General features: G+C 38.8%; 1 pseudogene; it reads right to left on the bottom strand.

The window, feature by feature from the left end:
- The window catches only part of LOC102989227 (60S ribosomal protein L18a-like), a 41,243-nt pseudogene extending 37,061 nt beyond the window's left edge, over positions 1–4,182 (bottom strand).
- Between the last annotated feature and the right edge of the window lie 15,244 nt (positions 4,183–19,426).

Genomic DNA, 19,426 nt, shown 5'->3' on the forward strand with positions numbered 1-19,426 from the left:
GTGGCCTCTCCCGTTGCGGAGCACAGGCTCCGGACGCACAGGCTCAGCGGCCATGGCTCACGGGCCCAGCCGCTCCGCGGCATGTGGGATCCTCCCGGACCGGGGCACGAACCCGTGTTCCCTGCATCGGCAGGCAGATTCTCAACCACTGCGCCACCAGGGAAGCCCGATTGTTTTTAATAGAGAAGGAAATATGAATATGAAAAAGATCATAAGACTGCTTATTTCTAAGCAGCGATGACCCTAGACCCCCTCTATGCTTAATTTGTGGCCCAGGACATATACTTACTCTGGGAGGAGGAATAATCTGCACTTGTTTGCTTGAGTTCATAGCACATCACAGGTGCTTCACTGAGGTGAGAACAGTGGCAGGTGTCTCAGGAAACACTCGCCATTGTGTGTGATCCCAGCGTGTGCTGGTCATCAGTATTTTGAAGTAGCTCTTTTAAGTTTTTTACCTTTTTCATTGTAACTATCAATTTTTTTTTGGTGGTTTGTTTGTTCTTTTAAAAAATCTTTTATTAGCATAGAGCTGATTTACAATGTTGTGTTAGTTTCTGCAGCACAGCAAAGTGTATCAATTATATATATACATATATCCACTCTTTTATAGATTCTTTTCCCATGTAGGTCATTACAGAGTATTGAGAAGAGTTCCCTGTGCTATACAGCGGGTCCTTCTTAGTTATCTGTTTTATATATAGTAGTGTGTATTTGTCGATCCCAGTCTCCCAATTTATCCCCCCCGCCACGGTTTATTTATTTTCTATGGTGTAGAGATGTTGTGCATTATATAAGCTTAGTAGGTTTGATCTATTAGTGGTTTGGGTTTTTTTTTTTTCAAAAAGGAGAAAATTTTATGCTGTGCAAATGAATTGGTTACAAGAACTCTCATGAGAGTTTAGTCCCTCAGTTGTTTCTGTTGCTACGGATTTTAGTTCTGGGTTTCAATGGATTGGTTTTCTCTTCATTATGGATCCTGTTTCCCTGCTTCTTTGCACGCCTGGTATTTTTTTTTTTTTTTTTTTTTTTTTGCGGTACGCGGGCCTCTCACTGTTGTGGCCTCTCCCGTCGCGGAGCACAGGCTCCGGACGCGCAGGCTCAGCGGCCATGGCTCACGGGCCCAGCCGCTCCGCGGCATGTGGGATCCTCCCGGACCGGGGCACAAACCCGCGTCCCCTGCATCGGCAGGCGGGCTCTCAACCACTGCGGCACCAGGGAAGCCCCCTGGTAATTTTTTTATATGCAGACATTGGGAATTTTACTTTGTTGAGTACTGGATATTTTTGTATTTATATATTATTGAGGTTTTGGGCAGTTTGTTAATTGTGTTTTGGGACACAGTTTCTTGGAAATTGTTCAGTCCTTTTGGCTCTTTTAAGATTCGTTAGGAAGGACCAGTGTTGTCTATAATCAAGGCCTAACTATCCTCCACTACCAAGGCAAGACCCTCTGAGTTCTCTGTCCAAAGCCCTTTGAATTATGAGGTTTCCCAGTTTGGCTGATGGCAACAGGCATTATTCTTGACTCTGTGTGAGCTCCAAGTTTTGTTCCCTCTAATCCTTCAGGTGGTTTTCTCCCCGGCCATGGTTTTTTGGGTAGCTTCTTTACACTGTGTGCCGGTCAGTTCTCCTGAAAACCTTGATGAGGAGCCTGGAGTCTCTGAAATTCTCTCACTAGGCAGCTTTCTCCTCTCTAGCACCGTGTTCTGAGAACTCTAGCTGCCTGGCCTCTGCAGATTCTCAGTTGCATCTCTTTAACTTAGCGGATCACTGGGCTGTTCCTGGGTTCGCGCTTCATGCTGTGTGACCTGGAATCTCTCTCCAGGCCCCGTAGGGCTCACCGTGTTTGTTTCCCATTTCTCAGGGATCATTGACTTTTGTCCTCTCTGTCCAGTGTGTTGAACACCGTTGTTTCACACATTGCATCTCATTTATAATTATTTCAGGTGGGAGGGTAAATCCCATCCCTGTTACTCTATCTTGGTTAAATTCTTAATGATTTTATATATGGTCATAACAGTTAAAACAGTTCATAATTTAAAAAAGATGTTGGCTCCATTTAAAAAATATCCAAAAATGCTTGTTCAAGCTTAGGGGATATAAGACATTTAAAACACTATAAATTACTGAGCAGTCATCAAGCGTGAGTGTGTGTGTGTGTGTGTGTGTGTGTGTGTGTATACACATATGTAAAATGCACTGCTTTAAGTGTTACAAGTGCTAGTACTCTGAATTGTATATTGATTGTAGCAGAATCTTCTGTGGAGACACATCTCCCCTCATGTTTCCCTCTTTAGCTTCTCATTTTCTGATGCTTTCTTTAGGTTATATTTGGACATACAGTTGTGTCATGTTCCTAAAACCGAAGTCAGAGCAGAATGAGAACCACAAACCTTTCATAATTCTCTTTACTTTTGGTGGTCGTGTCATTTTTTAAATCAATCTCAAATAGCAGAATTTTCCAAGTTTGTATAAAGAGACCACACGTCAAACTATTAGTAAGACAATCTGTGAATCTAAGTGCAGGTCATGAAATGGGCTGGAAAAGTCAGATTAGGGCTTTGGGAAACACCTGAGACAAGTAAAAAGTGAGAAAAAGAAGAGGGTACAAACACATTTTAAGTTTAGATGAGCTGAACTCTTAAATAGGAAGAATATACAGGTAATTCTACTTACAAGTGGGTTTTGCTCTTCATCTTTGTTTTAATCAGGAATTATGTTACTTGTAAGTAAAAACAGACATGTCTCAAACCATACTATTAAGTTAGTAAAATGGTTTGTTTTTTAGTGAAAACTGCCTGGTGAATTGATGGGGTGTTTCATGTATTTCTGCTATTTAGTTATTCACATCTGAAGTACAACCAACCACTGAACTTATATTGTGGTAAATAGTCACTAAAATTTGCCTGGAGGCAGTTTCTTAAATACATAGTGGTTGGAGAGAGTTAATTTACTTCCTTTAAAGACTTGATTTGAATACTAATTCAGGATGTAAATGTCACAGTTTGCCAGCTTCAAGAGTTACAGTGATTATTCTGCAAGAACAATATTTGAATAATCATAACATTTTTTTTCATTTTGTAACAGATGATCATTGAGCCAGCCATAAGTACCAGCAGCTATACTCCTAGTCTCAAATATAATCTGAATTCATTGTTTTGATTATAATAAACAGGCATTTTATAATTATGTTAATTACTAAATAATATGGTTTTCCAGTTTTGATCTCTGTTTGACTACATGAATTTGTAGAGTTATATGCTAACTAAATGATGACTCAGTTTCTTAAAATAATTCACAAAAATGGCACTTGAAAATAGGAATTTTAAACTATATCCAACTTAAGACAAATATTGACTATTTTGTGGGTGTTCTCTATGCTAATGAAAGTTTGATTTTCTGAATTGTCTTATAAAAGATATTAAAGTAAATCACTCCTGTGACTGACTTTGAAAGCTCATTTTACTAGATTAAAATTGTTTACCCAAGATAGATGTATATCTAAAATGTTTCTCAGTGTTGTTCTTCAGATCAGCTATACCAGTGTCACCTGGGATACCTGTTAGAAATGCAAATTCTCCAGCCCCACCTTAGACCTACCAAATCAGAAACTCTGGGGATGGGGCCTAATCACATGGATCTTAACAAGCCCAAGGTGATTCTGATACTTGCTAAAGTTGGAGCACCTGTGATCTGAAAGAACACTTCTGGACTGCAAACACATGCCAGAAAATCTGCTTTTCACAAGAATTTCCCCCAGCGTTCATTCGCATCTGTGAAACTCCTGTCCTAAATCTGGTTTTGAACTGTTAGTTGAGGCTAATTAGGAGTTTAGAGTGAATAAGTGCAGCCTCTTCAAACCATTTTTTTCAATTTAATGCCCAAATGATTATTTCATTGCCTAAGATGAAAGTAACTAATTTGTCTTATGATTTCCAAACTGTAACTAACTCAAGCTAACCAGGAGAGTTTCATCTAATTGGATCAATTCTTGATGGATAAACTCACCAGAACTAATCTGAATGTGGAGATGTTCTTTTTCATTTGTCTTTCTCCACCCACAAAAGGGGGAAAAGGACTAACTGCTGATAGTTACTGCTTTCATCTGTACCGTTTCCAGCTTGCATTTACTTTCATGAAACGCATTTAGATTTGCTTCGAAGTAGATTTGCTTCGCCATCTTTGAATAATTGTTGCAACCTAGAAGACTGGGGGTGAACTCTTACCTCTAGGAGAACCCAAGTTGATAGGCTATTTTAAAGCCAGGAGGAGGAAAAAAACTGTTACCCTCTGCCAGGGGAAAAGAAAGAGCTTTGAAAGGTGAGTTTGAGACAGAACATTGTCTGCCAGCGGAAAAGAAAGAGCTTTGAAAGGTGAGTTTCAGAATTTTTCCACCTTGTAGGACAGAAGTTTCTTAAATTAAATGCCATATAATCTTAAAGGGCTGATAATATTATGAAAATATATGGATGTGTGCATTAAAACATTGCTTGTGATGAGAAATTTCTCCTGTAAGTTGCAATGAAGGATAGTTATGCTCTTTCAAACTTGCAGTGAATATTGGGTTATTAATACTATGAAATTTAATCTGAGATTTAGGCAGTTGTCAATTTCTATAATTTATTCTTATTCGGATGGCCTCATGAGATTCGTGCTCTGATAAGCACTGGAAGTTAGTGGTGGCTAAATCTTAGCCTGAATTTCAGACATATCTACGATTTTTTCTTGTACTCAGAGGTAGCTGGTATGTGCAGGTAGCTTCTGAAAAATGGCTTAATTTTGGTAGTCCTCTGCCTTCTAGATGAAACATTTCAAAGTAGCCGTTAAAAAGCAACGAGGTTGAAAAAACAAGTCTCTGGGAGATACAAAGGGAAAATGTGTAGGTAATTTTTTTCCTGATACTTCATGTGTGATTATCCCTGGATATATTGCTATTAGGTTTTTATTTTTGTGATGAAATGCTAATATAGTCATCAGTTAAGGCTTCCAGTAGGTTTCCCAACATATAGTGAATTCAATTTTTAAGGGTCTGGATAGATTTAGGATTATAAATTTGTAAGTGTGTTGCTGTTCATTCCCCAGTTCCACCTCTGAAAAGCAGCTGCTTCCAACTCCCTTAACTATTTTGTTCGGGATTTTTCTTCTAAGCTATATACATTGCTACTATTTTCCCTTCTCCCCTTTAGACATTATCCTTGACTTTCCGTAGGAAGACAAGGAATTTTTAGCCTTTTTACACTGCTCACCTCCCCATGCCATACCCATACACTACCAAATATAGTTATGCCATCATTTTTGGTTAAATTTTAATGTTTATATTATTTTGACTGTGTAAATAATATTCCTAACTGAGACATATAGTTTTATACAATTTGATTTCCTTTCTGGGGTCACATTTTTGTTTTCCTTGAAATAATCATTGTCCTTTTTTGTTTATTTGCTTAGTTTTCTGAGTATGTGTAACTAAAACTTTCCTCAAAGTTTCTATTTCAGTCACCTGTTTTGTTCACCCTGTTTTCTTTCTTTGTTTTAAAAAGTAGCTTTGTTGAGATATAGTTCACACACCATATACCTCACCCATTTAAAGTGTATAATTCAATGATTTTTAATATTGATATATTTACAGATATATGACCATAGTCAGTTTGAGAACATTCTTATCACCTCAAAAAGAAACACTGTACTCTTTAGCTATCAACCCCCGTCTTCCCACTCTCTGTTTCCTGCCACCCCCAGCCATAAGCGTCTGCAATAAATGTTTAATTTGCCTATTCTGGACATTGCATATGGAATCATACAATATGTGGGCTTTTATGACTGTCTTCTTTCACTTACAATGTTTTCAAGGCTTATCCATGTTGTAGCTTGTATCTATATTTCATTCTTTTTTATGGCTGAGTAGTATTCCATTGTAGAAATATCTTATATTTCATTTATCCATTAATCAGTTGATGGACATTTGGGTTGTTTCCACATTTTGGCTATTATGAATAATGTTGCTGTGAATATTTTTGTACATGTTTTTGTGTGGACATATGTTTTCAATTCTCTTGGATGTATTTCAGTTCTCTTTTTTTAAACTTTTGAGGAATTGCCAGACTCTTTTCTGCAGTGGATGGATCATTTTATATTCCCATCAGCAGTGTAAGAAAATTCTGATTTCTCCACATCTTCATCAACACTTGTTATTATCTGCTTTTTGACCTTAGCATCCTATTGAACATGAAGTGGTACCTCATTGGGTCACCCTGTTTTTCAGATCCTGAATCTCCCTTCATCTTGGTTTACTTTCTTGTTTTGTTGGAGCATAACCTCCAGTAGCTTTCTGAGCAACAGTGAACAGGAGGTGAATTATTTTAGGTCTTGCATATCTTAAAATGTTTTATTCAAGTGGTATGGAGTGGCCTGGGGCATTTTTATTCATAATTTTGTATTCTTTTTCTAAAAGAGAGCCTTATAAATTCTGTAAGGTTCAAGTTACAGAAAACCTGGACCTACAGTTGGGAAAAAGATACCGTATAAATCCTTCATCTGTCCTATGATCACATGTGTACCTCTAAGTCTAAGGAGAATGGAAGACTTCCCAAGCTAGGTTCCAAGTCCCCTCCACTGCTGATCATAGGTACCCAAATATAATTGGGGTGAATGTAATTGGAAACCCACGCAATCCATCATCTAAGCAAAACTGAATTCAGATGAACATTATGCAGCCTTGTAATCAAATAAATAATTATGTAAAAATAAGTTAAAATATTTACAGCTATCTTTTGAAACCAACATTCCTAGAAAGACTTTCTCTTTGCACAACTTTCCTTATCAGGTTCCACGTTTGCAGTAGCTTTATTTATGGTACGTAGGTTTCCTGGGAAGGTAAGAACAGAGGACTTTGCATTAGAAGTCCCCTGAGCAAAGCTTTCTAAGACTTATCCTTTGCTATCTCTCTCCTTTCCCACAGTCCCATACTCCAAGCAGATGTTAAAAGATGTCTTCTTTCTATGAGTCTCTTTGTCATCCTGCCTCCAATGCCTGCATCCCTCTAGGATGTCGAGGAGTGAATCCTCTCAATTCTCTCCCTACCTGCTTCTGCAGACACGTGTTTCAGCTTCTCCATCTACCTTTCATCTTCCAAACTCTTAGGACATCTTTCACTTGTGTTTTCTTCACCCATTTTCCTTGCCCTGATCACTATGTACATATCTTAAAATACTCTGTTAGTGTCACTTTAATGGACTTTTAGGAACAGAGATGATAAGGCATCTTAATCAGAGACCCTCCATACAGACTCCCATCTGGCCTATCTGTCTCTGCACATTTGGTTCTCCACCTTGAGCGCATCAGAATCACCTAGAGGGCTTTTTAAACAGCAGTATTGGTTTCACCCTCAGAGTTTCCCAACTCAGCAAGTCTGGGGGGAAGGCTCAGAACTGCATTTCTAACAAGCTCCCAGGTGATGCTGAGGCTGTCATTTGGGGATCCTACCTGGAGAACTGCTGCTCCAGACTGTGTCCCAACCTAGTACTTGCTGCAAATATTAGTTTTCTAAAACAAATCTGCTTGTTTCATGCCCTGCATAAGTATTTCAGTGATCCCTGGTCACACATGGGATGATGTCCAAATTCCTTGGCATGTCCTGGGTGGTAATATAATTTGAGAAATCAGTTTGGCTTTGGTTGGCTCAGAACTTGCCCCTGCACCCTGTGGGGATGGTAGCCAGACCTCTGTTTTCCTTTGCCTCAGGGGAAGTTGGAGCTGTGGCCAGAAAGTAGAAGATACACACACACACAATTTTCTTTCTGACTTTTGTTTTCCTGAAATGGATATACTAGAAGAGTATGCGAGGGGAAGAGAAGGGAGGAGGAGAGGGGAGAGAGGTTCTTATAGCCTGGGAAGGTATTGGATGGAGGCTCACCCTTTGGTCTGATGACCATCAAGTTTCTTTTGATACTGAATGAAGGATGGATTTTAATTAGAAGAACATTCAATGTGAAACAATATGCAATTTAGAGTCAAATACAGTGGTTATTAGAATTTGTTGGCTACCTTACTATTTCCAGGGACTGGGGTAAGTGCTTTTAATGATTATCTCCTATTATTGATGATCTCTACTTAGATGAGAAAACACACAGAGAGGCATCACTGGCCAAAGTCACACATTGATGTGATTCATGTCACCTGTGTTATGAGATCTTCCCGAGAGTTTTATCCTTCTCCTAGCACACCCAGCTGCTTTTCTGCCTTGCTCTTAAAGCAACCTGGGCTTACATCCCTCTCTAGTTCCCTATGGAAAATACTACCATATGAGTTATATTTCTGTATCACTGTTAGCAACTGTGATAATTTCACTTCGAGTGTATGTGAACTGTGAATCATTCCTGTTACTGGTATTTGAAAGAGTGGAAACTGGGAGTTGGGAATAGAAGCCGGTGCAATAAAATTTAAAAGACATGAGAAAAGCTGATGAGAGGGTAATCTGGGTCTTGGGACTGCATCCTTGATGCCGTGGGAGGAGGGACAGGGGGTTAGCATGGGCACACAGTTCCTGAGGACTGGCGGGGGGAGGTTCAGAAATACTGAGCCGTGCTGAGTAGGTTACATAGGCTTTTCACAAAGTCGTGGTTGCTGCTGCTGCTGTACTTCTTCCTCTCTTCCTTTTCTCTTCCCTCCTCTTCCTCCTCTCTTCATTCCTATTGCTACTCCTCATCATATTCTTAGCCCCGTTACTCAGTTATTTTGTGGGGCCTGGGAAGAGAGAAGTTATTCTGAGTTATAAAATAAGGAAGGGATTGAACATTTGGATAACAGACTTACACAGAATATAGTTTCTCTTAGTTTATGCATCTGCAGCAAAGCAGAATGAATTTACATGTATAACTTCCATAGGAATTGTGGCATGCATTCTTGCCTCACTGGGTCTACTACTTTATGGGCCTTAGCTTTGGCCATGGGACTTGACAGTGGGATAATAGCAAATATGATGTAGAGGCTGGAAAAGTACTTGTGATTAGGACTTACAAGTAAGTCTAGTTGCTGAGAGCCCTTCTGCCGTTGTGTGAATAAGCCCCACTAGCCTCTTGGAGGATGAAAGACTATGTGTACTGACACCCAACCATCCAAGCCATCCAGTGGAGGCCACAGACATGAATGAAGCCATCCTACATCACTTAGCCCTGGCTGAACCACCCCACATCAAAGTCATGAGAAATAATTAATGTTTATTTTATGTCATTAAGTTTTGAGGTGTTTGTTCTACACCAGAAATTAATGGTATAGTAACCCCTATTGCATATCTTTGCTGTATGAAATATTGCTCATATTCTCTTAATTTCATATGCTACCTTTGTCGTGTTTTAATCAAGTTGTATAGGTTGGTCATTACGAATGTGGGCTCTGTAGCCGGACTACATGAATTTAGATTTTGATCCATCTGTTAGCTGCATGACTTGTGCACAAGTCATCAAAACTCTTTGGGCTCAGTTTCCCTATCAGTATTGTTGGGAGGATTAACTGAGAATGCATGAAAGGCACTTCGTATTGTTCCTGACATATAGTAAGTGCTCATTAAACATGAACAATTAGAAGTAGTATGCAGTATTGCTAAAGGTGCTCGTGGGTAACTCAGTACTCTGACCCTAATTCCTCATAAACTTCTAAAAGTTTTCTTAAATGTCGATTCTGTCGTGAAATGAATTTTCATGAATAAACGTTGGGGTTGGTGAAGGACTTCAACTTTGTTAGCATTCATCTCATTTTTTCTTTGTACATCTCTTTCTGTAAGTTCTGGTTTCCTCGGGGCAGGGATCAGCAATAGCTGCATCTAGCGTGCTTTCTGTCATGCCGTGGAGCAGATAATAAGTGGCAGTTGAATGACTCCACGTGCATTTGGCAATACCCTTACCCTCTCAACACTCACCACCTTGGCAGCTGGGGCCCTCTACCTTGGGACCCTCAGGATCACTCTCATCAAGCCTTTATCCCTGTTTCTGATGGTCATAAACCCAAAGCTGTAGAAGGCATTTGAGTTTGTGACCCCTGACCCACACCCCATCAAACATGAACACTCAGTCATATCTCTAAACTTCCTTGTACCTTATGGTAAAAGCCATCATCATATCCCATTTAGAGAAAGGTATCTAAGGTAGAGGGCTATAAAGTGACATGAGTCTGCTATCAATCAGGAGGACCTGACAGGACCACAAAGAGAAACTAGGTTTCTGGAGCTGTTGGCCTGACTATGGTGGTGAAGATAGATGAACCAATGCAAGTAGCAGATGTAGCAGACACCCTGTCCTGTGTCCCCATGGCTTACAATCAAACCCATTTTCGGCTACTGTGGGTGGTTCCTGTGTATTATGACAGCTTCCATCTCCAGTGCTGTGTCTCTGCTTCTTCACCTAGGAGCTTTCTCTTGCACTGTGCCAGGCTGTCCTAAAGCTGGAGATTTTCCTAGGAGCAACTCTCAGCTCCTGAGGGATGGGAGGCAGTGAATACATTCTCCTGCTTTCCCATCATTGGGAGGGACATTTCTGATCTACGTGACAGGTCAGAGAGTCCCTAGTGGGACTGAGTTCCAGTTGCCTACTGAAATAGCCCCTCATAAACACACCTTTTTTTTTGGCTTTTCCTTCTCTGTCTCATTTCCCCCTTTTCCTCAGTTGTGCTTCCTGAGATTACCTCCAAAATAAACTACGTATGCTCAACTGCTTGCCTGCTCAGGACCTGTTTCCCACACCAGGACTGTCTGCCTTGCTTTTTCCCAAGGAGCATTTAAGTCAGAAGTAAGAGTACTTATTCTTCCATATTAAAGCGTGCAAAAGATAGGTTTTGTTCACAACAGAAAAATAAGGAGAACAGCTGGCAGTATCATGGGCCAGTGATTTCTACAAATCTGGAGATTTCAAAAATCTCCAGGGCAATCCCAGGGTGGCAGACATGTTCATTTATTTTCTGGATCTCCTCCAAGCCTGTGCATATATTACACCAGATACCCCTGCCCAAATGAAAAAATAAGCAAAAAAATACTGCAGTGGAGCAAAGTTAAGAAATCTTTCATATTCAAAGTGACTGCTATTAAGTGTCAAGTAATGTGCCCACCACCTAGGGAGAAATCTCTGTCCTTACATTATTCCTTGAACCCAGTGAGTACTTAATATATTTTCGTTGAATTATGCTTGAGGATCTTACATTCTAATTAAGGAGGCAAGACATGCCCTCAGTGGTTAAGCATTTCTTAAAGGTGTTATTTAATTAAGGACAATAATTAACAGAATAGGTTATAAGTGCTTAGAGTAATTCCTCTAAGGTCTGGAGGCTGGAATGAGTAGAAGAAAATGATAAAACTGGCTTAAAATGATCTAGTCCCTTCTCTTGGTTTTATAGATGCTGAAACTAAGAACATTCTTTGCAGAGTCGCTTCTCTCAGTTAAACATACTTCTGTGATTAAATCTGGTTAGCAGTATTTAGTGCTGTACTTAGAGCATAAACCTCAGTCAAAGGGTGTGATGTTTCTAGGATTAGTAGCCTAACCTTCTCTCTATAAGTCTATACTGCTTATTATTGTAGTTGATGTAGGATCTTCTAATGAGTCAGGGAAGTGTCAGAACTGGCTATTAGTGTCTTGACTTTTCTTTTCCTACTATTGACTCATCACCAAAAAAAAAAAGCATCCTTTCTCTCCTATGCTCTCATTCCAACAGGATGGTAAGCCTGAGTGTTCTGAAAAGCCCCAGCATTTCAGGGGCAAAGAAGGAGAGGAATTAGGGAAAAAACACTGGAATTTGGGAGTGTTTGACTTGTTTACTGGGCAGTATAATACGATGGCTTGTTCCATGTCCATATTGAAATCTCTCTGCTGTCCAAGGTTGGTGAGAGGTTCAGTATTATTTTTCCCTTGGACTGAGCCCAGGGCTTCTGCCATTCAGAGCAAAGAGGGTAGAGATCTCTGGCCAGGTCCACCTTATGCACTGCTGAGACCATGCCCTGGGGCCATTCATAGGTGAGCTGTTCTGGTGGTGTCCACACCAAGCTTATTTGTTTCCTATTGGCTCCCAAGACTGTGGCACTGAATATGGGTCATAGATTTCCACACAGCCACTGCCATTTGAAGTTTACCTCTAAGGTGCTACCACCCATGGAACTGCTAGTTGTTTGTCTGGGAACCAGTTCTCACTTGGGGGGAAATAATCCTGGACATCAAAGACAGTTGGGCTGGTTATCCTCCTGGAATTAAGGGCATGAGAAGTGAAAAATGCCTTTTAATTTTTTGCTGATGATCTGAGAGTAGTAGAAGAAAAGTTAAGATATCTGTTTATTTCTCCATATCTCCAGAATGGGAGACTCTTTTTACAGAGTAAATGAGGGAAGTTGTGACGGGGCCAGATTAGAGAAGAACCTTGATGAGCAGAATAGAGAAAACTTTGATTTCCTCAATAAGGATATCTGGACTCTTTCCTAAAAAGAATGATGCATTCTGAGTGGGGGATTGATATAACGAAATCAGTGTTTCAGATGCTTTAACCTGGTGTTGTTTAGGATGAATTAGAGAAGAGAGAGTGTGGAGTTGTTCATTGGATAGGAGGGGTTATAGTAAGTCCTGGAGTGACATGCCTGGCTGGTGGCAATATGGTTAGAAAGAAATTCAGAGAGGGATAGATAGAATACTATTGACGTATTACCTACTCTGTCAAAAGCACAGTTTGAATAAGGCCTACAAGGTCCCTACTGTCATGGAACTTACCTTCTACAGAGGAAGACAAATAAATGATAAACGAACCAACAAGCAAAATAAAATTAATGAATAAGAATTTCCGGGCTTCCCTGGTGGTGCAGTGGTTGAGAATCCGCCTGCCGATAAAAAAAAAAAAAAAAAAAAAAAAAGAATTTCAGATGGTAATACGTGTTCCAAATAAAATAAAACAAGATGATGTAATAGAAGGTGACAGGGGAGTGGGTGAGGATTTCTACTTTATATTGATTGGTCGCCAAAGTTCTTTCTGAGGAGACAACCTTTGAGCTGTAATCTACCTTTCTCCCCTCCCATATGTGTGAACTCCTGTGCACAAATGCATGCCCATTAGTATCCTCCATCAGAGCACTTAGCACACTAAGTTGTGAAGATGCATTGGCTTGTATATATACCCCACCATGCTATTATGAGGGCAAGGATTTGTCTTACTTATCGTTATAACCCTAACACCTACCACAGTACTTGGCAGGTCATAGACATTTAGTAAAAGTTTGTTGAATGAGTAAATCAGTGAATCAACTCACCAAGAGAAAGAGTCTAAAGAGAGGATGGTGGGTAAAGGATGGAGCTTTGGGAAACTCCCATAGCTGGGGATGGGGGCAGAAAGAAGGGGGGCCAAGAAGGGGAGTTTGACTCTTGTCTTCTGTCATTCCTGCCCAGTTAGCACATTATCCTGTGCCTATCTCAGTTGCTTCTCCTTGCAGTTTCTTTATCTGTCTGGAGCTGAGCTCTTCAGTATGGTAGCCACTAGTCAGGTGTTGGCTACTGAACATTTGAAATATGATTAGTCCTAGTTGAGATATGCTGTAAGCATGAAACACGCACCAGACCTCGAAGACTTGGCTTACGTTTTTTTTTTTTCCCACTATTTAGTGAATACTTTTATGTCGATTGTGTTAAAAAGATATTTTAGATAAATTGGAGTAAATAAATATATTAAAGATAATGGTACTGTTTATTTTTACTTTTTTAATGTGGTTACTAGAAAAATTTAAAAATAAGAACTTGGCTCACATATTCCTATTGCATATCATTGGTCTATATCCTATACTAGGTAGATTAGTTTGATATTAGCTGGTCATTTCTGAAATGGGTGGTGCAAAGAAGAGTGATGGCTGGCACTTTACCTCATTCTCAGCAATATAAAAATCCCAACACAGTTTAGAAAATGCGGGCCAGACATAAGAGGAGTCGCACACATTTTGTAGCCGAGGAGACGTGACCCAGTGCAAAACGTTTGGGAAACACAGGCTAAACTTGTAAATTCAGAAGTAAATTCTGCTTCCTTTATTGGAAAACAGCTTTAAAATTTTTTGGGAAAAACCCTTATAATATTTACACTGAAAAGTCCCTTTTCTAATTTTATTTCTGATTTATTCCTACTCTTTGATATGTCAGCCAGATGATAACTGTATGACTTAAATGTGGTGGTTTATTTTTTTTATGATGGACTACAATCCCCAAAGATGAAGTCATTGGTGCCCCAGTAGCCCATCTTGTCCTGGCCTCACATAAGTGATAGCAATATGAAGACACTTAAAAAAGAAAAGCAAAAAAAAAAAGGCAGATGTTAGTTAGATGCTCTACTTTTATCCTACTGATAACATTTTTAAGATTGAGCTCATAGTGCCTGGATGTTAAAATTCTTTCACAGATCCCCAATTAGGAATGCTCCATGTTGCTTTAATCCATTCCATTGCAATGGCTTTATTAGTTGAAACACCCTGCTGAGCATCTGAAGAACAGTGGGATTATCACATTTCCCTTTGAAAATCCAGTAAAGACAAAATAAATGGTTAACAAAACAGAGCAAATTCAGTTTGCAGGTGTTCATAGGCGATGCAGCCCCTGACTGAATGAGCATCTCTATTCCTCCTTGCTTGCAAAATGCCTTTTAAGCAGGCCAGAGAAATTCTGGAGGAAAAAGAAATCATGGGGCAAAACTTGCTTTCCTCTCCTTTTGATGTATTGCTAATTGCATGGTGTCGACTGCAGAGATGGTGCCTCGGAAATCTGAAAACTTTATTTTGTTAAGCTTTGCTTTTGACTACACCCTGGGTGTGCCAATAACAGTTCTTTATCATGTGTATCTCCTAGAGTGTTGACTCTTAATGATTGATTTTTTTTTTCTTGGCAAATCTAATTAACTATTTGAAGAATTTCATCAAGTGGCACCCAGTTACTACACACACTTGGTGGGTGGCTCTTTGAGATTCTCTTAAAAACTCTGTTATGTCCCAGCACTCTAAAAATTCTCGTCTGCCAGAGCAATTTGAATTTTGTTATTAGTGTCTGCTGGAAATCATAATTCAATAAAGACTAACTCATTTAGAAATGTTTCATACTGGGCATGCATTAGGTAACTTGGGTAACTTAGGAGACGCAGAAAAACATACAAACGTTCAGGTCTACACAGGAAATTGGAGTGGTAGTGAACAATTTGAAGAAGGCTTTTTGTATTTTTTAAGAAGCTGTCGCTAGGTTAGGAGTGTGTGTGTATGTGTGTGTGTGTCTGTGTATGTGTGTGCACACATTTAAATCAGCAGACACAGCAGTCTTTTCTTTTGCTCCCCTAACAGGCTAGCGTGTTCCACCAATCCCCAAATGCAAGCTGGTGGGTATAAAAAGAGCCTCTATCAACATTTAAAATAATGATAAACAAGGACCCCTGCATATTTCTTTGTGTAATGCTTGTGTGACCCTGGCTTCTCCCCTTGAATGAGATTGTATTCATCTCCTATCCTCTTTCTTTCTCTTGTTCCTTTTATGGACATAGGATTATTGCTATAGAAAATATGGTCATGCCATAAGGGAATGTACCTCCTGCTCAGGGTGTTTTTTTCAACTACATCTGCAGACTGCAGCTGCCACAGCCTTTGAAAAAAAAATCTGGGTCCTTATGAAACTGTAATTCTTGAACAATGAATTCTTCCTCACAGGACACTGTACTTTTTCACTGCTGTTTAGCACAGTCTGCTATTAGTCTTCTCTGCAGTTTATTTGCTGCCCAAGTTCACCATTTGACATATGTAGGAATATTTAAACAATTTTTTTTTCCCCAGAGAAGTTTGTTTCATCTTTGGAACCATGGGGCTTCCTGCTGACTTCACAGGACCCCTCATACTCTTCCATCCTTTTTTTCTGTGCGCTGCTTATCTGTGCCCACCCCCACACGTCCCTTTTCTTTACGACAAGGTCTCTCACACTGTTTTTCATTTGCCTCCCAAACTGTATTCAGAAAATACCACCCCTTGACCATTTCCCCCCCTTGCTGTCTGTGTTCCAAACCTCTTCATCTTTTGCAAAATATCAGCATAGTTGAACTTCCAATTTCTCCTTCCTTTTTAACTATTTCAGTATATTTTGTCCTTTCACGAGTTGTAATTTCCCTTGCTCTTAAACCCAATGCCTAGAGAGATTATGAAGGTTTTTTCTAAAATTGGGGAAAAATAAAAATATATGTATTTTATTTTGGTTCGTTTCCTTTTTTTGTCCTCTAAACATTACTAGATACTTGAAATATAAGGGGGACCCACCTTGATTTGATAAATGGAAGTCTGCAGCCTGCAGATAAATAAAAAGACAACTAGATTATGGTTGATAATTCATCTTATAGAGAGATATATTTTTGTTTCTTGAACTTTTTTTATATATATCAGATGAAATCATATATATGTAAAACAAAGTTTAATTTAACAAATTCAATTTAACAAAGTTAAAAAAAAATGGGTGTTTTCAGAGACTAGTTAGTTCTCCTTTCTCCTTTCAATTCAAAAGCAAGTAAAACCAAACTGTTGATTGTCCTCTAATGATTGCAATGTATCTCTTGTAAGTCCTTTAAAAATAAGAATTAAACTGAGAAAGAAATCTAAAGTCATTACTTTCTGATTAGTACAGATGTCCATGCTAACATTCAAGCTTCTTGTCAGTTAATATTTTTATGGGGAACTTTTGGTGCCTTTTCTTTTTAAGAATAATATAGAGAAAGCAGTTGGCATGTTGACATTAAGCTGTATTGGGGAAAGTGGGTCCCTACTCTCCACATCTGTTCAGTGTTTCTGTTGCCTTTCATTTTCTAAAGTGTTACATATGGAATACATATGTCTTTCTGTTCTAGTACCACAGGAAAAAAAAAAAGGAAAGAAATAAAAAAGAAAAATCACAAAGAAATCAATAAACACCTGTTATTCCCAGATCTGTAGTTATTTGGGCTCAGAAGCGCCTGCAGGCAAAGTTAGAACAAAAATCCTAGGATGTCTATATGCCTTCATAGATTTCTCTTAGCCTGTATGAGAGTTTTGAAAATTTTATTTTATATTTATTTCATTTCGTTTCATCTTATTTTATCACAGAGTGGACCCTTCACCTTCTGTTATTTTACTGCCCTGGATTTGTTCTCTCCAATGTATATTTCCTCTTTCCCTATACACCATATTTTGTATTCAGCAAAGTGGAGATTTTTTTCAAACGGCTCTAGAATGCAGCCTTGCTTTAGCTTTCACCACTTCCACAGCAGGTTTCCTACGTTAGATTGCCCCCTGCTGCTTCTGGAACATTAAAAATAAAGCTCAAAATAAAATATGTTTGGGGACATACCATTATAAAAGTATACAGTGAAATATACTGGAACCTCATCATTTGAAAACAGGTTCAAACATACGTAATAATTGGTAGATGCTTTGACATGTCACATGGAGATTTTGAACTTGAGAGAGCGTGCACACATGCTTTCACGTATATTTGTAGCCAGTTCACACATTGCCCCTTCCCACTAAGTTAGTTATGAATTAGGTATCGTTTTAAATAATTATGAATCGTGGTATGCTTTTTCCTTTGTTGCAAGCAATGTAGTTCCCATAAGTAGGTTCTTACCCGATTGTACAATTTTTTCCTTGAGGTTTTCCTTAAGGGCAGGGACCATATCTTGTTTGTTTTTGCATCTTTGGTCCAGTGCCTGTCACATAAAAGACACTATTGGTTAATTTCATTGGATTCATTTATTCAACAAAGAGAGAATAAGATCAGTCAGGATTAATTCATCACAATAATTTTTTTTGGACTTAGGATCAAGAAGAGCAAATAATGTAGCTAACATTTTGACAGAAATAACTCCCAGCAAAGGTATAAGAAACTTTTAGTAATCCCTACTGTCAGGACAGATTCTACATTAGTAGCTTATGTTATTGGCTTTCAGAATTTGCTTTCTCTTTATTGCTGTTTCCTTCTTTCCCAGCTCACATTTTATATATAGACTTTGCCTTCTCTCCTGGGTACTTCTTCCTGACCCCACATATATTTCTAGGATACCCCATTCGGTACTTTGGTTATTAGAACTTGTCTGCATTCTCTGATAAACCTGTGAGTGACTTGAGGGCAGGAACTATGTCCAATTCATTTCTTCATTCCCAGCGTCTATGCCAGGAATGTCCATTTGCTATTGAATAGTTGACACTGAAATGGGATTTATATAGTCTCAAAGAAAACAAACATTTAAAATATGAATAAAATATGAAAAATGGAACTAAAACGATATTAGATGTGGTATCTAGTTTTGGGGGTAATCCAGTGAAAAACAGAGGATTGCAATGAGGTATAAAATGACTGTGGTGCCAAAGGGAAGGATAGGATAGTGGAATGAAAACAAGAAATTAATTGTGATTGGTTGCCCTAATTTCTATCCTCCTTCCCCACATGTAATCATTACAGCATCTCTATGTACATGTTCTGATATTTCTTCTTCCCTTCCTCTCAACAATTGAGCCCTCTGGGTCTGGCATTTTGATTGACCAGCACTATGACTGATGGCTTGATTTTAATAGCCATAAGAATTATGAGAGTCTAGGACTGAGGGATCGTGGCTCTCTCACTTACCTAGATACCATTAGAAATTGTAACCATACTCTAGACCTTTTGCTTCTCGTTGATCCCTGGCCTGGAAAGGGTGAGTTCCTGGGGTATAAGTGTTTATTGAGGTAGTGTGAAGAGAGGCCAGACCCCTCATGCTGGTGTATGCTCAGCCAAGAAAGGTTCACCCTATAAGACACCAGGGGTGTTCTCTATTACCTTTGGTTTCAAGTATGTGCAAATTAAGTTGATAAAAAATTCGATTTTTAACCTTTTGCTATCTAAATAAAGAAGAGCTTATTTAAGAAAATTCCTTCAGGACTCATTCTCCTTTCTTCCCAGCTAGAAGTAACTAGCATCCTGAAAAATTTTTTTCTAATTATGTTGCCCCTTAAAAAAATAAGTTTACCACTATGTGATATGGAGGGATCTTATGTATGTGCACCTGAAAATATTCTTTAATTTTGTTTATTTTGAAACTTTATGAGAATTGTGTCATTTTTTAGGTACTTTCTGCAACTTGCTTTTTACAGTAAAATTTATATTTCTAAGGTTCATCCATATGATTGCACAGAGCTATAATTCATTCTTTTTCACTCTTACAAAATATCTCATTGAATGACTATAGCGCAGCTTATTTATCGAAACCTCTACTGATGGACAGTTGGGTTCCTTCCACTTTTTGCTATTTCTAACATTACTGCAAGGAACATTTTTGCACACATGTAAGCGTTTCTTTAAGGTAAGTATCTAACATGAGAATATCTGGACTGTAGGGTACGCATGTTTTCAACTTGATAATGCCATATTATTATATACCTAGATGGTAGCACTAAT

The sequence above is a fragment of the Physeter macrocephalus genome, chromosome 17 (assembly GCF_002837175.3).
Source record: "Physeter macrocephalus isolate SW-GA chromosome 17, ASM283717v5, whole genome shotgun sequence".
Taxonomy (NCBI): Eukaryota; Metazoa; Chordata; class Mammalia; order Artiodactyla; family Physeteridae; genus Physeter; species Physeter macrocephalus.